Source organism: Ailuropoda melanoleuca, chromosome 10 (genome assembly GCF_002007445.2).
Source record: "Ailuropoda melanoleuca isolate Jingjing chromosome 10, ASM200744v2, whole genome shotgun sequence".
Taxonomy (NCBI): domain Eukaryota; kingdom Metazoa; phylum Chordata; class Mammalia; order Carnivora; family Ursidae; genus Ailuropoda; species Ailuropoda melanoleuca.
Genome location: NC_048227.1, coordinates 87,699,096 through 87,722,499, shown reverse-complemented (window position 1 = coordinate 87,722,499; position 23,404 = coordinate 87,699,096). Strand labels below are relative to the sequence as shown.

At 38.9% G+C, this 23,404-nt stretch overlaps 1 pseudogene; it reads left to right on the top strand.

Annotated features, from left to right (window-relative positions):
- Positions 1-1,852: 1,852 nt before the first annotated feature.
- Positions 1,853-2,296, top strand: LOC100476777 (annotated as a pseudogene).
- The last annotated feature ends 21,108 nt before the right edge of the window (positions 2,297-23,404 follow it).

Here is a 23,404-nt window from a genome sequence, read left to right as displayed (position 1 = left end):
CTAATTTTTTAATGGTTTATGATTAATTACTGCCCTTAATTACTTTATTTCTCAAATTGCCCCAGTGGGAGCTCCTTCAAGCTATTCCCTGTGTCCTTGGGACAAGTCCTTCTCATTTGGGGGGAGCATTTCCTTAATTTTTCAACAAAAAGGTGTAGGTTCACAACCTTCTCACACAGTCTTCTCAGGAGCTTTCCTGATGTAATCTGAATCCAGCCCCCATATACAGGGAGCTGGTAGAGACTGAAGAAAGAGGCAGGCCACTCCATATTGGTAGGTGACAATTTTAATAATAGCAAAGAGAACTTACACATGAGGCTTGTCTTGGGCAGCAGCAAAATGAATGTATCCCCACACTTGCCCTTCAAATCTTGAGAGGCTCTAATGGCTCAATCATGCATATTGTGCAGGTACTTTCAACATCACATTGTCATCTCTAGGCTGTGTCCTTGGATCAGGCTTTGGGAGTGGGAAAGGCAAGCTGAACTCACATTCCAAGGACAGGGGTAGGGTGAGGAGCATTGGGGTGCCCAGATCTAGCTCATGGGTCAATTGGTGGTCACATCTTTTTGACCACGTTCCTCAACAAAAGCAATTTTTCAGTTTCTTATTGTACTTAGCTTACCCAGCCTAGATAACTCTCATTTCTCTGAGAATCTCTGATTCCTTTTAGTGGAGATGGTGTCAGAAGTCAAGATCTGGGGGCTGCATCAATTTTGCTGCTGGAAGTGTCATTGCTCCAAGGTTCTTTCAGCAGACAGAGCTAGGAAAAGTGCATGTGTGCATATGTGTATCTATATTATATCTGCATGTGGATACATACATATTGAAATATTTGCACATTTTAGAAAACATAAGTCCACACCAATACCTCCAATTCCAATCCATCTTCTCAAGGTACTCTCTTGCCTTCCACAATGTCACAACAGGATGTTGAAAGATCTTCGGGCTACCCTGTAGACAATGTACTCTAAGGTGGGCAAGTGTGGAAGCAGGGACGCAATTGGGAGAAATTGCAGCAGTTCAAGGAACCCAAGGGATGGTGACTTGGACAAGAGTGACAGTGGTGGAAGTCATGTGGAATGGTCACAATTTTAATTTTAAGGCTTGGGTTATACGGTAAGGACAGGATATGCTGTGTGAGAAAAGGAGAGAGACCATATATTACTATTAGAGATTTAATCTGAGCACTGGGTCTGACTCAGTTGGCAGAATTTTCAGTGGAATTGATTTGACACTTTAAAAAAAGAGCCCCTTTTCAGTAGGATCCATTTAAGCTGTAGAAGTGAGCATGTGTTCAAGATAACCAATGAAGTCTCCACAAACCCAGATTCTTTCATTAGGAAAATATTTAACAAACAGTTCCATACTTCCTTTACCCACCTCAGGAAAGTGTTTGGGATACACAGATCCCAGAGAGGAAGCTGTGCAGCCGAGGAAAATATATGGACGTGCCTAATATGAACAACTTCTGGCAGTAAAGCAAGAAAATGAGCCTGCTTTCCAGACATACCTTTATTTTATTTTATTTTTTTAAAATTTATTTTATTGCAATAAGAATACTTAGCATGAGATCCACTCCACCCTCTTAACAAATCTAAGTGTACAATACAGTACAGTTGCCTAGAGGTACAAGGCTGAACAGTAGATCTCTGAATAATTCCCTATCATCGGAACACATTCAAAGCGCATTCCAAAGAAATTGCAAAGAAAGCAGGAATTATGTTGCCCACTGTTCTGATCGTTATATACCATATTTATCATAATAACAGGGGAACAAAAAGACCCACTGTCCATCAAGATATAACTACTTTCCCTTTCCAGCGGTGGAGTCTGGAGAAGACACACAGAAATGGAACTTCGCAAGGGGAAGGAAAAGAAGGAAGAACAGGTCATCAGCCTTGGACTTCATGTAGCTGAAGGAGAAAATGTGCTTGGTGTCTGCCACGTCTTTGCATCCTTCAATGACACTTTTGTCCATGTCACCGATCTTTCTGGCAAGGAAACCATCTGCCGTGTGACTGGGGGATGAAGGTGGAGGATGACCAAGACGAGTCCTCTCTCTATGCTGCCACGTGGGCTGCCCAGGATGTAGCCCAGAGGTGCAAGAAGCTGGGCATCACCACCCTCCACCTCAAAGTCCAAGCCACAGGAGCAAGTAGAACCAAGACCCCTGCACTTGGAGCCCAGTCATCCTTCAAGCCCTCGCCTGCTCAGGAATGAAGATCAGGTGGATGGAGATGTGAAGTTCATCCCCTCCGAAAGCACACACAGGAAAGGGGGTCAACTGTGGTAGCGTCTAAGAACAGGATTCCTCAAATTATTGTTTTCTGTGAAAAAATTGCCTTTGTGTAAGAAAAAAAAAAGAATATGACTACTTTCATTTCTTTATGTTTCCCTCAGCCATGTTAACAGACACACAATTTCTACACTGAAGCCATCATGCACGCTTTATGATGTATTAAACTTTTATTTCCTGGTTTTATTTCTATTGAAAATTATAAGAGAAGCATTTAAATGTTTCTGACTATTCCCTGTTTGGGATTACTCATGTCATCCACCCCTCCACCCCCCCACCCCCTGCAGAAACTTCCAAACAAATAAAAGCTTCCAGAATGCAGACTTCTCAACTCTCATTATCATGCTTTACCTTATGGCTTGCATCCTACCTTACTTCAGGATGGGGATGTGTTTCAAGTCACATAAAGAAAAATGATTAGTAATTTACTTACTATTCATTTGATCCTTTAACCAGACCCCAGGTTGCCAAATCTAAGCCCACTTTCATATGCAGACCTACCAAAAGCAGTTTGGATCTGCGTCCTTTACTATGGACATCGCTCTCATGAATGAAATTCCACAGCAGTGGCTGAATAGGCACTTGGGTATAAGTTTATCTAAACATACACACAACAGCCTATCTCAAACCCAGAAAGGAATCTCAGCTATCCATGTTTCCCAGGTCTGACAGACAGTTCCAGTGGGTGATGACACCTGAGGAACAGCTTCCTATCTGTTCAGTCTAGGACCGCATGCTCCATATCTCGTGCAAAATTCCAAAGCTCTATCTGAAAATTCTGAACACTGCAGAGCTTTCCTTATCTCTGAGAGCCCAGGGGCCTGTGGAACCAGCACTTCCTGCATTACGGGAATAGGAAACACAGCAAATATGATTTATTGAAGATGTTTCACATTATACTTGTGCATCACCAAACCCCACAGTGTCTGCATGGAGGTTGATCTCCTCTGTTTATGGCAACATTAAAGTCTACGACGTACTCGCCCAGAAAATGTAAAGGAAGATTCTTCAGGTGTGGAATAGATGCTGGTATGTTGACCTTCAATCACTTGAGAAACCTGATGGGGCTAGACTGATAGGAGGAGGAAGTTGAGGCAAAGGAAACGACACAGAACTTAAAGCCAATTGTTTTAAAACTGCAGCATCTGTGGGAATGTGATTTCATACTCATTTTCCCATTACAGCTTTGTTCGCTGTGTACTCCCCTCATTGCCCCTCCCTAGGAGACGATACGTTTACAACTTTATGGACCAAGAAGTTTTAACATTTATTTTACGAGAATGCTATTAAACAGATCAAAATTTGAACCTCTAAATCCAAAATATCACACACATATGGGAATAAAAAATACAATTCTTATATTGGAGAAAGGGGGCTGCATTTTGCACCTCACAGCCACTTTTTCTTGGCTTTTTGTTAGCAATTTCCTGGTAGCAATTCTCAGTGAGGTGTTACCTGGAATTCTGCCAAATCGGTCTTATGCAATTTGTTACAATGACTGTAGGTCACAATCTTTAACTGTTGGCAGGTGTTCTGGGGTTGCCGTCACTTGAGGAGCCCCAGTTAATCCAGTTTGGTACAATTCTTTTCTGTTTAGTTCCTGAACATCCTTTTATATACTCTCTGAACCAGAAAAATTAGCTAGCTTGAGCTCACACGCTCCGATCTCCATGCTGCTTAGAGGGTCGATTTTCAAGAGCTGAGGGAAACTTTTGAGAGCTCTTCACATATCTCTGTCTATTCTCAAAAGATTTTTCAGTGTATTTGTGAAAATAGAAGGAATGTCATAGATAGCAACATATTATCAAGGGTTACCTGACTGCTCTGTAACTGTATGTATTAGTCAGCTTGAGTTTCTATAACAAATATCATAGACTGAGCGACTTAAACAACAGACGTTTATTTCTCACACTTCTAGAGGCTGCAAAATCTAAGATCAAGGTGCTAGCCGATTCTTTTCCCAGTGAGATCCCTTTTCCTGGCCTACAGAAGGCCACCTTGACAAAAGAGTATCTGTCATCTGGGACGGTAACCACCTTAAGCAGTTATGATTTCAAGAAGTTCAAGAGCAACAGAACATTTGTTGCTCTTGGCTGCAAAGGTGTTGGGTGTTTCCCTGACATGCAGGGTATTCATTCAAAGCCCAGTGTCAAAAGATAGCTTATACTATAAAAGATGTTTGTGACGCAAACACTAGGGACAGATTGGCCCTTGAGGCACCTTCCAGAGTTGTGTCTGCCCAAGTTTTAAGAGTGGAGAACCAGGAGAACGGGATGATTGTTCTAGTCATCTGGGGCTTCTGGTTCTCCCTTCTATTCAGTTATCCCCATCCACCGAAGTGACTATGCATTCTCGGATTCTCTAGCAACCTCACCCTTTGGTGATGGGCTCTGCCTTCCTGGCTATCGCGTTGCCTCTCACTCCAGGGCTGCCTCCTCACTCCAGAGAGGACGCCCGTCCAGGCTCCAACTGGCCTTATGGTCACCACCCACTGTGTTTGGAGATTAAGAACAGAAAAGAACACACACACACACACACACACACACACACATATTACTTGTCCAGTGTTCCCAATATTCCTGAAGTGGTTGTATTATGATATCCCAGTTCCTTTTGGTTTTCATTACAAGTGAACCCAGCTGATTTTCCTCCAGTCACCAAATAAACACTAAGTGGGCAGTCCCACTCCCTTCTAGTTCTATCAGATTGCCACTTGTCCATGCTAATACTTATGGCAAGTGACTAGGTTATCTGTTCTTTTGTACTTGTCTTTTATGATTAATGTTTATCTTAAGCAAGTGCTAACTTTTCTGTAAAGGGCTCTTCTCCCTGCATGGTTACAGGATTGTTGCGTATTGGGGAGAAATAAAGAAGTTATATTACATCTCTTTTCAAAAGGTTTTAATTTTTATTAATATCCAGATAATGTAACCAGCTCACTTCTCCAGGTCCCTGTCCTTCTGATTGGAGGACTGTTGAATTCAAGTGGTACTATATAAGAGAAAGAATGGCTATGGCCAGGCTCACAAAAACAAGTGATTGCCTGGAATAACCTAGAAATGCTTAGAAAACTCCAAGGCACTATGTTCATGGCACAGCAGAATTTATTACTCAAAACTCATTCCTGTCTTGCAGTCTAACCAGAGTCCCTTAAACTTTCACACACAGGAACGTCTTCTTCACGATTTAAGAAAAATCATAGATCTATAATAGGGAAATGTTGACTGAGAAAATATCTGAAATATTTGAAAATATCATAACATCAATTCAACATTTTAAGATACAATTGGATTTTATCAGTGGTCAAATCATCCAGATACATTTGAATAACGATAGCACAGATATGTGAGAAGCTTATTTAGGCTACAGGCAAAGCTTTTGTTGTTGTTGTTGTTGTTGTTGTTTTTAAAGATTTTATTTATTCATTCCACAGAGATAGCCAGCGAGAGAGGGAACACTAGCAGGGGGAGTGGGAAGAAGCAGGCTCAGTGGAGGAGCCTGATGTGGGGCTCGATCCCAGAACGCCAGGATCACGCCCTGAGCTGAAGGCAGACGCTTAAGGACTGAGCCACCCAGGCGCCCCCAGGCAAAGCTTTTGTGACACATGTAGTAGACAACTGAAAAATATTGAAGAAGTTGTCTTTATTATTCTTTCCATATTTGTCTTATTCAGACAAATTATTTCCCATTAATTTGAAAAATAATAAAACTCATAAACATATATAAGTCACACACAAACATCCCGATGTTTATGCCCCCTTTTATCTTCATATTTATTTCAACATTTATCTGATGGCCTGTAGTATAATTGTATGGCCTCAATGACCCCTGGAATATTTAACAAAAGACTCCATAATTGGAGAAACTTTCAAGTTCACTTTCCCGAAATTGTTCAATCAATGATAAGTGTCTGAGATGCAAAAAAGTCTAAGATATTGGTTCTCAAATATTCTTTTTGCACCAGAGTCCTTCCTAGAAAACCACTTTTAATTAGAAGCCCCAATGTAAACCATATTGTTGTGGAGGTGTGCTCATTGAGGAAATGTCTAGAAGTCTCCCTGCTCTCTTCTCCCTTAGAAGTCTCTGGAGAATATCAGAGAAACCCTTGCACCCTGAGGTGCATAATTTGAAAACATCAACCTTCCACTAGGAGTCTGCCTATTCTAGTTCTGCTAACCCTGGCTAAGTGATGGCCGGCAAATCCCTTTTCTAGTTTTTAATGTCCTCATCTGTTAAGAGACAAGTTAGAGTTAGATCTGTTAAGACCTTTTCTGTTCTAAATTATAAACTCCCTCACTTACGTCTTAATACTTTTACTTTCTTTCAGCTTTCTTTCCATTTTCTAAAAGGCTGAGCTTCTCTTCAAAACAGGGCCTGTCCCCAGTGAGACAACATCTCTGTGTCCCCAGGTGAGGTGGGCACCAAGGAGGCTGAGTCGCCATGCTGCTCTGTGGTTGTTGTAGGAGGAGGTCATTGAGAATGAGCTTAACTTCTGGAGAATCTATTCCATGAAAGCCAGAAGCAAGGCTGGAGTCTTGGGAAGGAAGGAAGCCGCGTCAGAGGTGTACTTCCAGGTCATGAATGGGGAGCCAATGGTGGAGAGCTTGGGTTTCAGATGAAATAAGCCTTCAATTCCTCAATCCTTCCTATATTCAAATCTTTCCCTAACCAAGGAGAAAATGTTCTGGTACCTGTGAACAATCAACCAAGTACAAGAACATAAAGCTCTGTCCTTTGAGGAGCTGCCTGATAGCTGAATTCGTACCTACAATAATAGTAATAGTAATTTTAATATATTCTGTGTGCCAACTGCTACCCATAGGTTCTTCACAAGTATTCACTCTTTAAACCTCACTACAAGCCTTTGCTGTATGCATGATTTTTATTCTCAGTTTATAGATGAAGACAGATATGCAGAAGCTACGTAGCTCCCTAAAGTCGCAATGTTAATAAGGTAGAGCTCTAATTCAAACCCAGGACTGTCTTATTTGCTCTCTTCTCTCTCTTCTGACCCAGGAAGCTGACATTATCTCTTTACCCTGTATCTACACTTGGGGTTCTCTGTTGCTTTTGTGCGACTCCAATCAATTATAAATCCTTCCTATTCTTAACCCTTAAAATGCACTGTTGGAGATAATAAGCTATGGTTAAAAAGGGGAACTCTGAAGCCATAGGGCCTGGGTTAAAATCCTGTGTAATTTTGGACGAGCTATTCAATCCTCTCTACTTCAGTTTTCTCATCAGTAAAAGGAAGTTAAGAATTAGACTTACTTCAAAATATTATTTGATTTTGAAATTAAATAAGACAAAATATGAGAATCTGTTACAATAGTGTTTAAGTATGTAATGTGCATTCAATGAATATTAAGTATTATTACTTTCCCAGCTTATAAGAAACATATACTGCACTGCGTATGTTGTTGAGCTATATTTATAATGTCTGTGCCTATGGTTATCTGTACCAGTAGGGACTGGAAAGACCGGGGTCACTTTGTCAGTGTCACTTATCACATTGTCATGTGATACCAGATACTCATTCAAATGCTGTGTGGGTGGTTGTCTTCGTCTGTTCAGGATGCTATAAGAAAAATACTATAGAGGGGTGGCTTAAACAACACTCATTTATTTCTCATAGTTCTGGACACTGAGAAGTCTTAAGAACATGGTGCTGACAGATTTGGTGTCTGGTGAGAGTCTGCTTCCTGGTTTACAGATGGTTGTTTTTGCACTATGTCCTCACTTGGCAGAAGGGGCAAGGGAGTTCCTGGGGTACCTTTTGTGAGGACACTGATTCCATTCTTGAGGGCTCCACCCTCATGACCTAATCACCTCCCAAAGATCCCGCCTCCAAATATATCACACTGGGAGTTGGGTTTTAACATATGAATTTGGTGGTGGTGGTTGAGGGGGGACAAAAACATTCAGTCTATAGCAATGATAATGATGATTATGGTATATCATTTTGGGAGTTTATGGCCTGAATTTGTCCCTCTGAGACCATAAGGGAGGTGGTCATAGAATGGAACTTTTCATGTCACAACTAGTCTTCACTTGTCTCCCTATGAAACAGGGAAACGATTCCTGAGAACCCTGCGTTACAACCACCCATCTTGCACTCCTAGGAAAAATGGAACTGTTGTATTGAATTCAACAGATTCCTTCTCATCAAGAAAAAAACTTCATTTTCCTGCTAAAAGTGAGTTTGGAGGCCCTTTTTCTTCCACAGCAGAACCCAATATGTTCAATTTCAGCAGCTACAAATGGTTTACTCAAAACTTGTGGTAGAATATTTCCTACAGCACAACTCATTTCAGCCTTTGTTTTCATTTCACTTCCAGGCTTTCACAAAGAAAAAAAAAGCACCTTTAAATAGCCATATTATTGTTGCTCTTTTTGTTAATAGAAATAACAAGAACACCACACAACAAACAAAATATTTTTCACATTCACTTTTCTTGATAGTCATGACAACCCTGTGGGGAAAGTAATACAAATCCATCAGAAAACTCACTTTGCTTTCTCAGCACTCCAAGGTATTCTATCTTTATTTTAGGTTCTTTGCAGTAATGTGCAATGTGAGACCATCAATGACATTTTGCTAGATCTTCCGAGGTTTTGGACATTTGACCTTTGAATCTCTCTGTCCTCTCACTCCCACCGGAATTGTCTTAATTAAAACTGCCTTGTGTCTTGTGTCTTACCACAGCCTCAAATAGGCCTTTTTAGCACAAATCAAAACAAATTGTCACTCATTGCTGTCAAAATCCTGCTCAGCCTTCCAAGATTGAGATTCGATCTTATGTCCTCCAAGAAGTTTATCAAATTTCACCATCAGATTAATGTCCTTGTCATCAAACTCTCATTTTCTTTTACTTACAGCTCTTCTCATGATAATATGCAGTACATCTTACTTGAATAATATTTATGAATATAATTGTCTCCTCAACTGTCAATAAGACCTTTGAGGACAAAAGCTCTGATTTATTCAGTTGTGCAATTGCTCAGCCCCAGCCTGGACCTTCCACTTGGTAGTACTGTACTACTGAAAGAACAAAAAGGTCATAGCACTGAAGTGCTCTGAGACAGTCTATTAAATTTATCAATATCAGCTATTCTTATTGTATAATGTTAACAACATTTGTTCAATGTTAGTTCTTTAGAAAATACAGTTTTTATTTATTTGTGTGTTTTGTACTAAGGTCACTTTAATTGATCAAGTAACATAAACTCTTCCTTGCCCACAATTTCAGGTTGGGTCTTATGGAAACCTGCTTGTAGAACAAATACAGAATTCAAACTGTCCCTGACCTTCAGGCAGATGTTTAGAAGAAAACAGGAAAGTTGAATCTGAATTGGGACAATTCCATTCACGGACCTCCTCAAATTAAGCAAACTGTGGTTAACTTGCAGGGTTCTGAAAGGTCATGCTTGGAGAGAATTGAGTTTTGAAAAATGGGGTCAATGATAAGAGGATAATGTAATTCCAATTTGTCAGGATAAAGAGAAGTCTGTCTTTTAAAACTGCACTTTGGAGAAAATCAGTATTGTCTTCAAGTTATATACAGGAAAATTCAAGAGAAACTGACTTTAACAAAACCAAAATTAAATAATGCTTGATAACTGGCAGGGTAAGTATTATGTGTTATTTGGAAGAGAAACTTATCAGGAAGAAATCTTAAGGTTCTGTTTGATATCTACAATTGGAAGCCTATGGACGTCTTATATGTAGTGTGCCCTGTTAAGTGAAAAACAAAGAACATATATAGTGATTTTTCTTCTGTACATGACAAAAGAGGAAAAAGAAAGGAAATAAGAGTATATATATTCTCTCATTATGTGTACTTGCTCATTTATCAAAAAAAAAAGAAAGAAAAATTAACCAATAATTTCATGGTTAACTCCAAGGTTTCATGAGAATGAAGTAGAGGGGATTGGAATAGGACTGAGATTTCTCTGTTGGTTTTGATTTTTTACCATGTAAATATTATACAATATCAAAAAATAAAATTGAAATAAAAATGGCAAACCCTAAAATTAAATAAAAACAACAGAAAAATAAACTTAACTATATATCAAATTTATAGCCAAATCATGTAAAAATTAATCTAAATAATTTTGAACACAGTACTCTGGTTCTATATCTTGTATGGGAGTTATTTTAAAGGCAAGAATAATTGCAAAAAAATCCTAAATTTTACTTAATAAGTTTGTTATGTTAGTGGTGTTGGTAGAATAATTATGAAATTATTTCCATGTGTACTGAACAAATAACTAAAGACATTGATGTTTTGGAAACCAGGGTTCTAGCTGCACTAAAAGAGAGAGAGAGAGAGATAACATGAGGGGAGGTGAGGAGAATACTTTTGGGCCTGAATTCAAGATATCAGTATGACATAATGATTTAAAAAGTTACAGATCAAATGACACCACAGTAAAAATGAGCAAATGTGGCACCCATATTTTGTTTTCTAAATACTATTGTCTGCCAAAGATCCAGAGTTCCTTGCAGAAATGGCTGATTCTGAGTTCAGGACTGGGAAAACACAAGATGAGCATAGAAAATCCAGTTGTGTTAGAAAGCAAAAAGATAATCAAATACTGACGGGAACTTGACAAGAAGATAAAGAGGACTTTTCCTTTCATCAGTGATAGAGTAACAGACACCTAATTTACCTTCCTATCTTGGATAACTAGAAAGCTTGGATATATATACATCCAGAGATACATTCCTGAGGAAAGGAAACAAAGTTAGACCTACAGTTGAACCTGCCTAATGCTTGAAAGAACTTTCTAGGCTGTGGCATAGGAAGGGGGAACCCAACAGGGGTTGGGAGTCTCATTAAATTGAGGAGAAAAAAAATTATAATTCAAGGTGGTCAAGGCAGCCAGAATTTTCATAACAAAATACTGGAGAGGAGACAACTGAGTTCCAAAGACTTGGAGAGGCTACAGCAGAATACTGTTTTGTACGTGCTTTGGAAGAAAATAGTCCAGACCGAAAAAAAGACTACTGGAAAGCAGCAAGCTGAAGAATTCCTAGAGCTCAAATGGGGCTAAGAATAATTGTGTCTCCACCGGACTGGGGAGAAGGACCTCATAACACATGTGACACTGGATAAAATTCTCAGAAAGATATCATCTTTGTAGTGTGGATAAATTTGCCATAGACAAAAAATTGTCCTTGCTCTATACCAACAAAACTTAATCCAAATCATGTGATGAATAAAATTAATTCCAAATGCATGCCAAACAAGTTTTAACAATAGTTACAGGAATACAACAAAATACAGTAGTGACAACCTAAAAATCTCAAAGTCCCGTATCAAATAAGGAATGACCAACCATGCAAAGAAATAGTGCAATACAGCCCATGTCTATGAAAAAAGTCAGTCAACAAAAATTTAACTCCAAAATGCTGAGATGTTCAAATTGGCACAAACATTAAAATTGCTATTATAAATATGCTTGCTATGCATCAGAAGGTAAGGAAAAGCATGAAGATAATGAGCAGAAATCCCTAAGATGAAAAATATAATATCTGAAATGAAAAATATGCCAGATGGTATTAACAGCAGATGAACTGACGAAGAAAATGTCAGTGAACTTGAAGACATAGAAATAGGTGCTAATACATGAACCACAGAGAAAGGAAGAGAAGAAGAAAGTGAAGGAGGAGGAAGGAGGTGGGAGAAGAGGAAGAAGAAGAACAACAAAACAAACAAATACAAGAACAACTTATATTTGCTCCATGAGCTATTTAACAATAGCAAGCAATATGTATACATGGAATTGAGCTCTGAGGAGGAAGAAAAAATATTTGAAAAAACCATGGCCAAAATGTTATAAATTTATATATATATATATATACATATATAAACACACACACATATACAATATTATACATATATTAAATTAAATTATAATATATATTATATATAAATTATGTATATAATTATATGTGTTATAAATTATATATATTTATATATCTAAATCCACAGATCAAGGAACTCATTGAACCCTGAACATGATAAACCAAAAAGAAAACCACACTGAATCATATCATAATCCCATTGTTGAAACTAGTACTAAAAAAAAACTATAGCAACTGAAAATAAAACAAAACCTTATTAACAGAGAAGCAAACATAGGAATTACAAGTGGTTCCCTTGTCAGAAACTATGAAAGTTAAAAGACAAAGGAATGACATCTTTAAAGTACTGAAAGAAAAAAAAATCTAAAATCCTATAGCCGGCAAATATAACTTTCAAAAATGAAGCAACATAAAGTTGTTTTTGACAATGAAAATCCAGGCATACCTGCTTAGAAAAATAAAGAAAATTAAGTAGATGCAAAGTAACAGTAAATGTTTAGATCTATACAAAGGAATGGAAATGGCTAGAAAATGATATATTTGTGGGTAAATAAAAGAGAAGCTTTCTCATTTTTAATTGCTTTAAATATAATTGACTTCTTAAGGCAAATGTAGCAATTGCTATTTAATAATACATGCAGAAGTAAATTGTGGGATAACAATAGCACAAAGGACTGGAGAGGAGATATGGAAGCATATTGTAAAGTTCTTAAACTATTTGTAAGGCAGTATAATATTTGAAAGTAGATGGGATCAGTTAGATATGCACATTGTAAACTCTATGCAACCACTAAAAACAAAACAACGAAATAGATAAAATTTTATAGGAGCCCCTTTGAGGGAGCTTCCACTGATTACATTCATGGCAAATTTGAACATCAATAGAATAATGACAGTACTAGCACATTGATTTAAAAAAAAAATCCATCAATTCATAGTGATGTTCAAAAAGGGAAAAGGAGAAATAGAAGGGAAGAAAGGAAAAAAGGAAAGTTGTTTTATAAAAGAAAGCCAATTAAGTACATGCAGAAGAAATGACAGATTTAAAAAAATTGTTGTTTTACAAACTTAAAGAAGTAAATGACAAATGAATACATGTTGCATGGAAGAATAATTAATGGATTGCAAAACCACTGGATGAAATTTTTTTGAGGAACTAAATATTTGTAAGTTTTACATGTTTACCCCACCAAATATTATTCATTAATTACAAAGATAATTTCCTTTTGAATAAAGAGCTCTGACAGAAATTACCTTAAACAAGTAATTAAATTTGGTATTCCCTACTAATGGGACTATTATGTGCCATTTGACAAAATGCAGTGAGAAGTATACATCAACTTTGAAGTATTCTTGCCAAGCATTTTTAATATGAATCTAATCATGAGAAAATTATAGAACAAATTCAGAATGTAGGACGTTCTCCAAAACAATTGTCCCGAATTACTTGAAAATATTAATGTCAAGAGAGAAAGCAAAAATAAAATTTTTAAAAATCCAAGGGAGTTGTCCTATATTAAAGGGGACAGGAGATATGACACTCAAGTGCAATGTGGGAACCCTACCTGGGAAACTGAAGCTTTCTAAGTATAAACATGGGTCATGAGGTAGTGAGAGGCAGAAACAGGAGACCAAGCTGGTTGTGTTCATTTCCAAAGCCTGGGCTCAACTTTTTGTCAGTATTCATGGGTTTTCACAAGCCCCCACATTTAGCTTATTAAAAGGTAGAAAAGAATTTTAAACATCAGTTTTTCATAAGTGCCATTTTCACAATTCACCTCTCATCTCATCAGTGGGCTACAAAAAAAAAAAAAACCCAAAAAACAAAAAACACCCCCCCCAGGTATCCCAAATTTCAAGGAGCATGTTTATCTTAGACCACAAAAGTGACAGGTGATTTACTCCATCCTAAAAAGAAATTACAAATAAATAGAGACATTCTTTAGACCTAAAGATAGATCTAGAATACAGAGGCTAGCTCTTCATTTCCAGGACTCCAATCATAGGCACCTACTTTTTGGATACCAGGAAGGAAGTGAGTTAATATGAAGCCAAGAAGGGCAATAACACAGAAGTAGAACATTTAATAGGAACAAAATGTGTCTGTAACCCCTGTCTCCATATTTAGCTCAGCTACCATCCATCATTTGCAAAGGAAAGCATGAAAAGCATCATGTTTGTGTTGAAAGGAGGAAAATGTGAGTGGCATACTTGGTAGCGAGGCTTGGAAGTGGGAGGCAGTGAGGAGCTATATATTATACCTGGAACGCAGGCATACTGGTGCCAGCTTCAAAAATGGACTGAGAATAAGAAAGAGCTAAAATTTTAACAGAATCTGGAGCCTTTTGAAGTGTGAATGAATGAAATGAGATGTGTGAACATGCACAGACCCGTCCTTCTGTTCATCCGAGGAAGCTCCCAGCCTGCAGATCCCCAGATACCCGCAGAGGAAAAGACCTTCTGGATGAGGACACACTGTGGGTTTCCCTGTCAGAACAGTGTGGGGCACTAAGGATGTGTGTCAGCCTCCTCTCTGGCCAGTTTTAGATCTCTCAAGTGATTGGGCTTCCTTGGGTCCATGATGGAGCAGCCTGTGCTGTCAGGGATATCTTCAGACATTCACTGGCACATTCACAGTGTGGATGTATCTGTGAACCACATTTGGCTCTTTGTCTCCTCTTGATGGTTGCCTGCCGTTCTCAGCACTACTGAGGGTGCTCTGAAAAGCTGGAGCTGGCATCCTGCAAGCTTTTCCTGTGGGGGCTTCATTTGGACTAAATCTCCCTTTAGAATTTCATTTCCCAGAGGATCCAAATTGGAAGCCAAGTTGTTAGATGCAAAATCATCCCAGTCCTCCAAGATGTGGGCACTCTGAATGCTTCTGATGAGAAGTGGGTGCACAGAGCATAGATACAGCATATGGAGAACAAAGGCTCTGCTTGTTCGGGAAATGGGAACCTTCAATTCTTACATGTTCAATGAGTGATCCAAATATTAATAATTGTGTTTCTTCATGAAATTCAGTGCCCTTAATTCTTGTTTTATATATCAATCCTTTAATATAACTATTACTTTATTCATTTCTTAAGGCATTGAAGATAGTGCTTTTTAATTTTGTATATGTTGCCTTGTAACTCTTCTCAAATACAGGTATCCCCCGCTTTTCGAAAGTTCACATTACACCACTCACTTTTACAAAAGACCTAATATTACCTGTTTCTTCTAACCAAAAGGAATCTGAAGAGGAGTTTTGCTTTTACAAGAAAAGGTGAATAGCAAAAATAATGTTCAGAGTTTGTTTTGCAGATAGCTGTTTTAGAGGCAGTGTGCACAGAGCGGTGAGAATGGCACTTCCAAGCTCCCTCCCCTGAAACTATACACTCGGCATTTCAGCGGCAAGCCATCACAGCTTTGAACTGGGTCTATGACCATTTGTGCTTTACCTCAATTAATTTTGTGTATCCATTAGCAAGATGTGATGTAAGCTATCTGAAAAACCTAAGAAAGTTTATGTTTTGGGTCTGGGAATGCTCAAAAATGTTTCTGTATAAATTAATGGTAATTACTTCTTGGCTTTACACCATTCCAACTTCTGAAAAGTTTCGTAAGAATGCTCCACTTTTGGATAGCGAGGGAAATCTGTAATTTCCGTTGTTCTCCAGTTGTTTTTCTATTCTGATTTCTAGCTGCAGAAATGCCAAACCATCCCATTCCCATTGTGCTTTCCTTGGAGATCATTATTTTAGGACTGTGGAAATGGACCCTTGCCCTTAGTCCCATGTACATTATTAATGAGCTGGGACCAGACTCCATGATTCCTGACTCCTGGACTTAGTATCATCCCATTGCCCCACCTGCCTTTGACAAGCTCTAATCCCCCAAGCCCCTCACACACATGTGGTAAAGAACAGGTCCTCCGTAAGCTCCTGCTAACTAAGTGAAAACATGGATATCAAGAATTTAATAATATTTATAGGACGTTGGATGCATTTCCGGTTCTTCTCCCTCAGAACTGGGGCAGAGTTGTGGGCTATCAAAGCCTCTCTTGGGGGAGTGGGGCATGAGAGGTCTACCAGAAGGCTGAGCAGTTCCAGCTTGAATGGAGTCAGACTACCAGGACAAAAACTTTGTTGCAGTATTGTTTGTACAGTTCTGGACTCTGCTTGGGAGCTAAGCAGGCATGGGGAGTGTTGTCTTGCTTGCTGAAAGGGTGGGTGATTGGGAGGCTGTGAGCAGATGATGAGCAGAGACCTCTAAGCAGAGATGGGACAGCAGCACTTGAATATTCATCAGAGCTAGCAGAGGTGTTGGGAATTTCTTTGGGCTTTTGCAACTACTGTGAGCAGCCATATCTTTGGAAAATGCAAGGGTTAAAAATGAATTCAGTGGAGAGGGAAAATCTATTACCAGGAGGGCATCCTTTCCCTTTACAGGTGGACAGAGGCTGTGAGAAGGATTCTATTAGGGCCTCATAAAAACCAGTAATATGTGGTAAAGCTCTCTTTTTTTCCCTTGGTGGAGAAAAATATGTATATACTCAATGAGATGTCTGGTTGTTTATGGTAGATGGGAGGTAAAGGTAGCATCTCCTGGAAGTGGAGGCAGGAGTACTGAGTGAGAATTGGGTAGTTGCACATCAGGCAGAGTTCTAGAGGCAGGTTTACCCCGAGAGAGAGATGCAGTGGGATAAGGAGACATCTAGGGTGGTGACATGGTGGCCACATGCTCTGTAAGTGGGGTTCTGTAAGTGACACAGGTCACTCAGCACTGAGGAGGTTTGCTTGGGCAGTGAGTCACTTTTGTTCTTCGGGACATAGTAACTTCTCATTACCTCTCATACCTTCTTCCTTCATCTTTTGGGTTCTTTTGAACTCTCTAACTTAGTGGCTCTTGACCTTGGTGGTATATTAAAATCATCTGGGACATTAAAAAATGATAACATTAGTCTTATCTGGAGAAATTCTTAATTCTTCTGGGGTTGAGCCTGGGTGTCATTATGCTTAAGGCTCCTCAAGTGATTCTAATACACATCCATGATTGTCAACAAAATAAAGATCTAAAACTCAGGTGAACCCTTCACAGTTTGATTCTGCAGGCCTGTGTGTATATATACATATATGCAAGATTCTGATCAGTAAGACCCTTCCAGTAGACTTTAACAGCTTTCTTCACTAGAGTGATCTTGATAAGATGCAGTTGAAATTCCACTCATAAGCCCTGCCACCTTCCTATGAGCACTTCTAACAAATAACAGATACGTAGAAAACTCCAAATTCTGCTAGGTTATAAGGTACATCTTCATTATGCTCCTGGTGGAAAACTTCTTATAAGGGCCATTTAGGATTCATACTGCCTCTTTATGCTATGAAATGTAGGTGTGAGTTACCAAACACATCTGGAAAGAATTCCCCTTAGCCCAGGATTTCAACCCTTTAGTCTCTGATTTTCCTGAGATTTCTTGGGACACATTATAGAATGGGACATTCTACTCCCACATTTTCGTTTGCCACTTCAACCCTAGATTACCATCAAGAAATATCCTGATCATTAATACATGCAACCAACATGCTAAGGTCTTTTCCGCTGTATCATCCTCTGAGTACAAATGCATGCACACAAGCACACATATACATATTCACACAGAGTTTGATGGATCAGCCTTAAGAAGCAGTAGATACACTGATACAGTCAGATTAGCAGTGATCAAAACTTGGAAATGATACACATTCATACCTACCAGTGATATGGAAAGAGTCCATTGGGTGTGCATTGTGCCTTCTCTTAGGGACAGCCAGGCAGCAAATGGCCTATTGGGTTTGGTGACAGGTATTCAGTGGCTTGGAGTTTTAACACCTTGTAGCAGGTGACATCCCATTGGTGGAGACTTCATGACTGGGTGTCTGAGAACAGGGTCCAGAAGAGAGACCCATGAGGATATAGGCTGGAAATAGCTGGAGTTACTTAGAAAGTCCATACTTATGAGTATTCACTGCCCGTTGGAAGTACTATCCCCGAGTCCTCCTATGTCCCAGAAAGGCTGGTAAAAAACAAGTTATACAAATAATTTGTATATTCTTTATGACTAGAAATGAAAAGTAGCATGTCTCTTCATTTCCCCTGGTTCTCCTGGATATCTCCATAACTGTAAGTGCTTACCTGAGGGACAGCTGCTTAGCTACAAACCAATACATTTGTTTCAAGAAAGATTTCACAGAACTTTCTTTGCACTAAAAGAATGATTACACCCAACTCAGCAGGGGTTCCAAAAATTAAAACATTACCTGGGATTAGACATCATATCCTTAAAGCAGACATACTTAACTTTAAGGGGGAAAGCTTGATGAATTTTAGTCTAATATTTCTGGGGTCCTTCTAACCCTAAATGAAGAAGCTCATAATCTCCCTTCTCTTGCTAAAGAGAGGAGAGGGATTGACTTTCATGCTATGCTCTTGAAATAAAATTGAAATCCACCACCTTAGGACCTAGGACTTCTAGAACTTTCACATTAATCATATTTTATAGTTTGCATGTGATCTGTGCCATTCACCTGATGAAACCGTTGATAACTGGTATCATTCAAATAAATGAGGTATTAGTCGTAAGTGTCCAACACAGTGCCTGGCACCCATAAAAACAGCAATTAAACAAACCAATAGGCTTGAAGCCAATAAAAACAGTCTTGGAGGCTTGTTTTAGTTAGGGCTGGACTGACTAAGTTAAAGTCAGGAAAAGGCTGGCCTGCAGGAACCAGCTAGATGGTCACTTACAAATGTAATTTGAAGGGCTTTGACCTTCTGACAGTGACACTGTCTGGTTTGTCTGCTGTTCCCAGGAGCTGGAGTGTCTGGGCTCTTACTGTTGAGTGTTGCTGCCACATAGGGTTGGCAGGGAGTGTACCATCATTTTGGTATGCTCTCCGAATAGATGTAAAGGTAGGAGGTTAATTAATAATTTTCTGCTGGGCTATGCGTAACATTGGGCTCCCATCCACCCTGTGGAAGTACTGAGTGGGTTGGTATGAGTCAGGTGGGTGTTGCTGGTGAGGGGTGATGAATGATACATGGGAGTGCTGGATAGGGCAGAAGGCAAACTTGGATTAACTCCATGATAACTCCTAGCAATTGCCTTGGCTCTTAGTATTCATAATTCACTGAGGGAGATTGTTGTACTTGATGTTTGGGAAGATAAAAAGAAAATGGCAGAGATGACTCCTTCCCTCATATGGTATATAATTTAGATTAGAAGATGGAACACACATGAAATGATTGGTGAATCATTGGTGCATTTTTAACCATGCAGCCTACAGTGGTACATCTCTTGCCTGATGTCCCATTTTGGTTGAACTGTGGTATCAGCAGAATATTTAGAGAAATGGAATCATAATTTTATCTTGCACTGTGAGAACTCCCTGTTAATATAGAGATTGGTGTAGATAGCTGGGAGAGTCTTCATTTCTTCATGGAAGAGATGAAGAAGTTCGTATCCATGTGCTATTTCTTTGTAAAACAATAATGCAGAGTGATGTCTTATTCAAATTCAAAACATGGCCCCTTCTGCTCTCCTGACTTTCCCTCTCATATGAACTCATAAGAAAGACAATTGTCATGCCTTGGCTACAGCCTCTGTGAGGCTACAGTTATCATCATGTAGATAATAGCTGCACAAAGTGGAGTTTAAAGAGTAGTAGCATCAGCATGGCCTGGGAGCTGGGAGCTCATAGAAATGCAAATGACCACCCTTCTAATCTTCAACTCTGAAGGATGTTGCCCAGAAACCCGTGTTTTAACAAGATTCTCAGAGGATTCTTACGCAAGCTAAGGAAGGCTGAGGAAATATTATCATAGAAAATAGAGTTGACTGAGAACAGAGCCGAGTCTTTTTGTAGATCAGTCCTTGTACATAAATTTGAAAAATTTCAATTGGACAATCTTTGCCCTTTAACAGGAATATTTAATCCTTTTATATTTAATGTAATAACTGATTTGTTATAAAATATATATGGGTATGCCAGGAGCTTTTGCGAATTACCTTTTTCTTTATTAAGCATTTGCTTTGTTGTTGTAAACCTTTGACCATGCTCCAGAGTTTTGACAAAAGTTGGTTCTGACAGTTTCTGCTTATTTTCTGATATTTCTTGGGGGCATGGAAGCTTGGAGCTGCCTACCCTTCTGTTTTGCAGACACCACACCCAAGTTATTTCCTTTCACTTCTGTTTTTAATCAATGTTACTGTGATGTGCCTGGGTATGTTTTTTACTTTTTTTTTTCTTTTTTGTATGTATCCTCCTTGGTGTTTATAATGCTCCTTGAATCTATGGCTTGATTCTTTTCATTAGTTTTGGAAAATAGTAGGCCATTATACTTACGGGTGTTTTTTTTCTTCCCCATTATCACTCTCTTCTTGCCTCTGGCATTTCAATTGCACATATTAAACCTTTCTTCTGTACCTATAAGTCTTTCATGTTCTACAGAGAAACACAACCAATGCAGTACATATAGATATACTGGCAGATTTGTTTTAAGAAATTGGCTCATGCAATTATGGAGCCTGGCAAGTCCAAAATCTGTAGGGTAAGCCAGCATTCTGGAGACCCAAAGAAGAGCACTGATGTTGTAGTTCAAGTCTGAAAGCCATCCACTGGCAGAATTCCTTCTTGCTGAGGGGAGGCCAGTCTTGGATGCTTTGGCCAACCAATCTCCCAACCTCCCCTTCTTCCAGTCTTTTTTCCTTTTTGTCTGCACCTTTGTGAGTTTTCCAGAAAATTTGTTTGTTTCTCTGCTTATCAGCCACAGCTCTCTGGGTGGTTTCTTAGCCTCTAATTCCAAGCCAAAAACTAGCAATTGCTCTGAGGGGAAAAGCTGTTTGCCGAATATCAGCTCAGCTCTCTGTGGTTCTCTCTTCTTGTCTCCGTCGCATCTTGGCCCTTCAATTCCTGGTTGCCTCAGTCATTTTCCGAAGCCTTCAGTCAGACAGCTGTTGTTCTTGCTGCTTTTCTTTATATTTTATCTGAGTTTTCTATTTGTTCTTACCAGAATAATTGGTCTAGTGCAAACTACTATATCTTAGCTAGAAGTAAAAGTCTAACATATGATTTTGAAAATATCACTCAACATGTCTTTGCCTATTTCTTGGTCAGGACCTGAAAAAAATATTAGCATCTTGCCTTAATCTTCCTGTGCTACAGACCATTCAAGATAGTTTGTAATGTGTTTGGTAAACTTTAGAAATGAGAGAAAAGTCATTATCTCGAGATATGCATTAGAAACACTGAGATTTCAGAATAATAATAACGACCCCTCAATGAGATTCTGTATGTGCAGGTATCATTCATCCTTGTAATACAGACAATATTTGTTCTACTCTTATTTTAATATACTAAGGTTTTCTCAGCTTCCCTTGGGGAATACTTTGCATCAAGACTTTTGATATTAAATCTGGATGTGTTTGAGGTCTGATTGTACCAGACCAGCACCTGCAAATTCTGCAATTTATTTTTCATCAGTCTTGTTTATAGTTCCTACATTTCACTTCAGGCATTATTGAGGCAAATTATAGGCAGTTGGATTTTTTTGATGTAGAGTTGTCATAAAGATTTTTGTTTTATTTTGCTTGCCAATATCATTTTTCCCAAACTTCACTCTCTGTTAGTCTGTATAACATCCTAATCTTGTCCAATATTTTAGAAGGATGTTTGTTTCTTCTTGCTTACAATCCCCTGCCTGTTTCAATACTTTCATCCCTAAGGGACCATGCAAGAGTGAGTACCAAGTACAGGAGTAGAAGGCAGGTTTTCTTACTTCTAGGCCTGAACCCTAAATCAGAAAAACAAAGGCCAGATCCCAGATGGATTGCTTTCTCTTTTATTCCCAGTATTAGGATAACTTCCACAAGAAGTAACCTACTTTCTCACAAAGCCATTGCTCTTATATTTTGATCCATCTATGGGTACATTGCCCATGGTCTTTGTGATTCTTCTGAGCCTGTATATATGGTCCTGAAAAAAAAGTCCATTTCTTCTCATCACCTCTCCTGTTTCTTTTATCTACTTTCACAGATAGATTAAAGAACAATTGTATTATATTAATTCTATACCTATATAAGTGGTAAACTGTTATAGGTATTTATCACTATATAAATGAGACAAGGTTGGCATCTTAGTGAATGGAAACAGAAAGAAACCAATTCTCTTTACTTTATGCTTGGTCATTTCTATAGCAGCCAATGCAATCATACTATTATTACTAATTCTTTGCTTGAGGTCTACCCATCTGAAATGGGCTCCAGACATTGTAATGTGATTCACAAAGATATCATAACATCATGGCAACTCTACAGCAAATTGAGTAAATTAAAACTGGCCTCTGAAATCACAGAAGGAACAGAAGTAAGACAGCTATAGGAAAGCTCAGGAAGAAGAATGAGTTTAGGAATTATTTTTCAGCATTCATTGCTGTAGAAAATATCTATGCAACGACTATTTTGATGTGGAGTAGAGGGTGACTTGTGAATGGCAGGAGAGGGAATATTTGAGGGCTAACTCCCTTGATAGAGCAAGTAGTTCAATTTACATGGCATCAGGATTCTATTTCTTTGAAGAAAAGTTTCCTGGGGAACTGCAATAAAACCAAATCAAAAAGTAAAGAATGAGGGGTGCTGTCTTAGTAACCAAACAACATTGTTTTCTTACACTATAGAAATGGTTAATTGCGATCCTCAATTGTGATAGGAACCTTTAGGCCATGTAGGTATTTCTACCCTTCTAGGGCACCAGACTCACTAGTTGTTTATTGAGAGGTAAGTGTCAGTTGAAAGGGAGTCATTTGCTAATGTCTAGTCTAAAGGGACTCTGAGAAGACAAGGGCTTTGAATTGCCTGTTGCTCTTTTTCAGCCTGTATTAGGTTTCTTTTCTTTTTAAAGATTTTATTTTTTTTTATTTGAGAGAGAGAGAGTGAGAGAGAGAAAGAGAGAGTTGGGTGAGGGGCAGAAGAAGAAGCAGACTCCCTGCTGAGCAGGGAGCCCGATGAGGGGACCATCTGCTGAAGGCAGATGCTTAACCGACTGAGCCACCCAGGCACCCCTGTATTAGGTTTCTGTTGCTGTTATAACAGATTATTACAAACTTAGTAGCTTGAAACACTATAACACTATTATCTTATGGTTCTGGAGGTCAGAAGTCCAACACAGGTCTTGTCGGGGTAAAATCAAAGTGTCTGAAGGTCTGTGCTCCTTCCG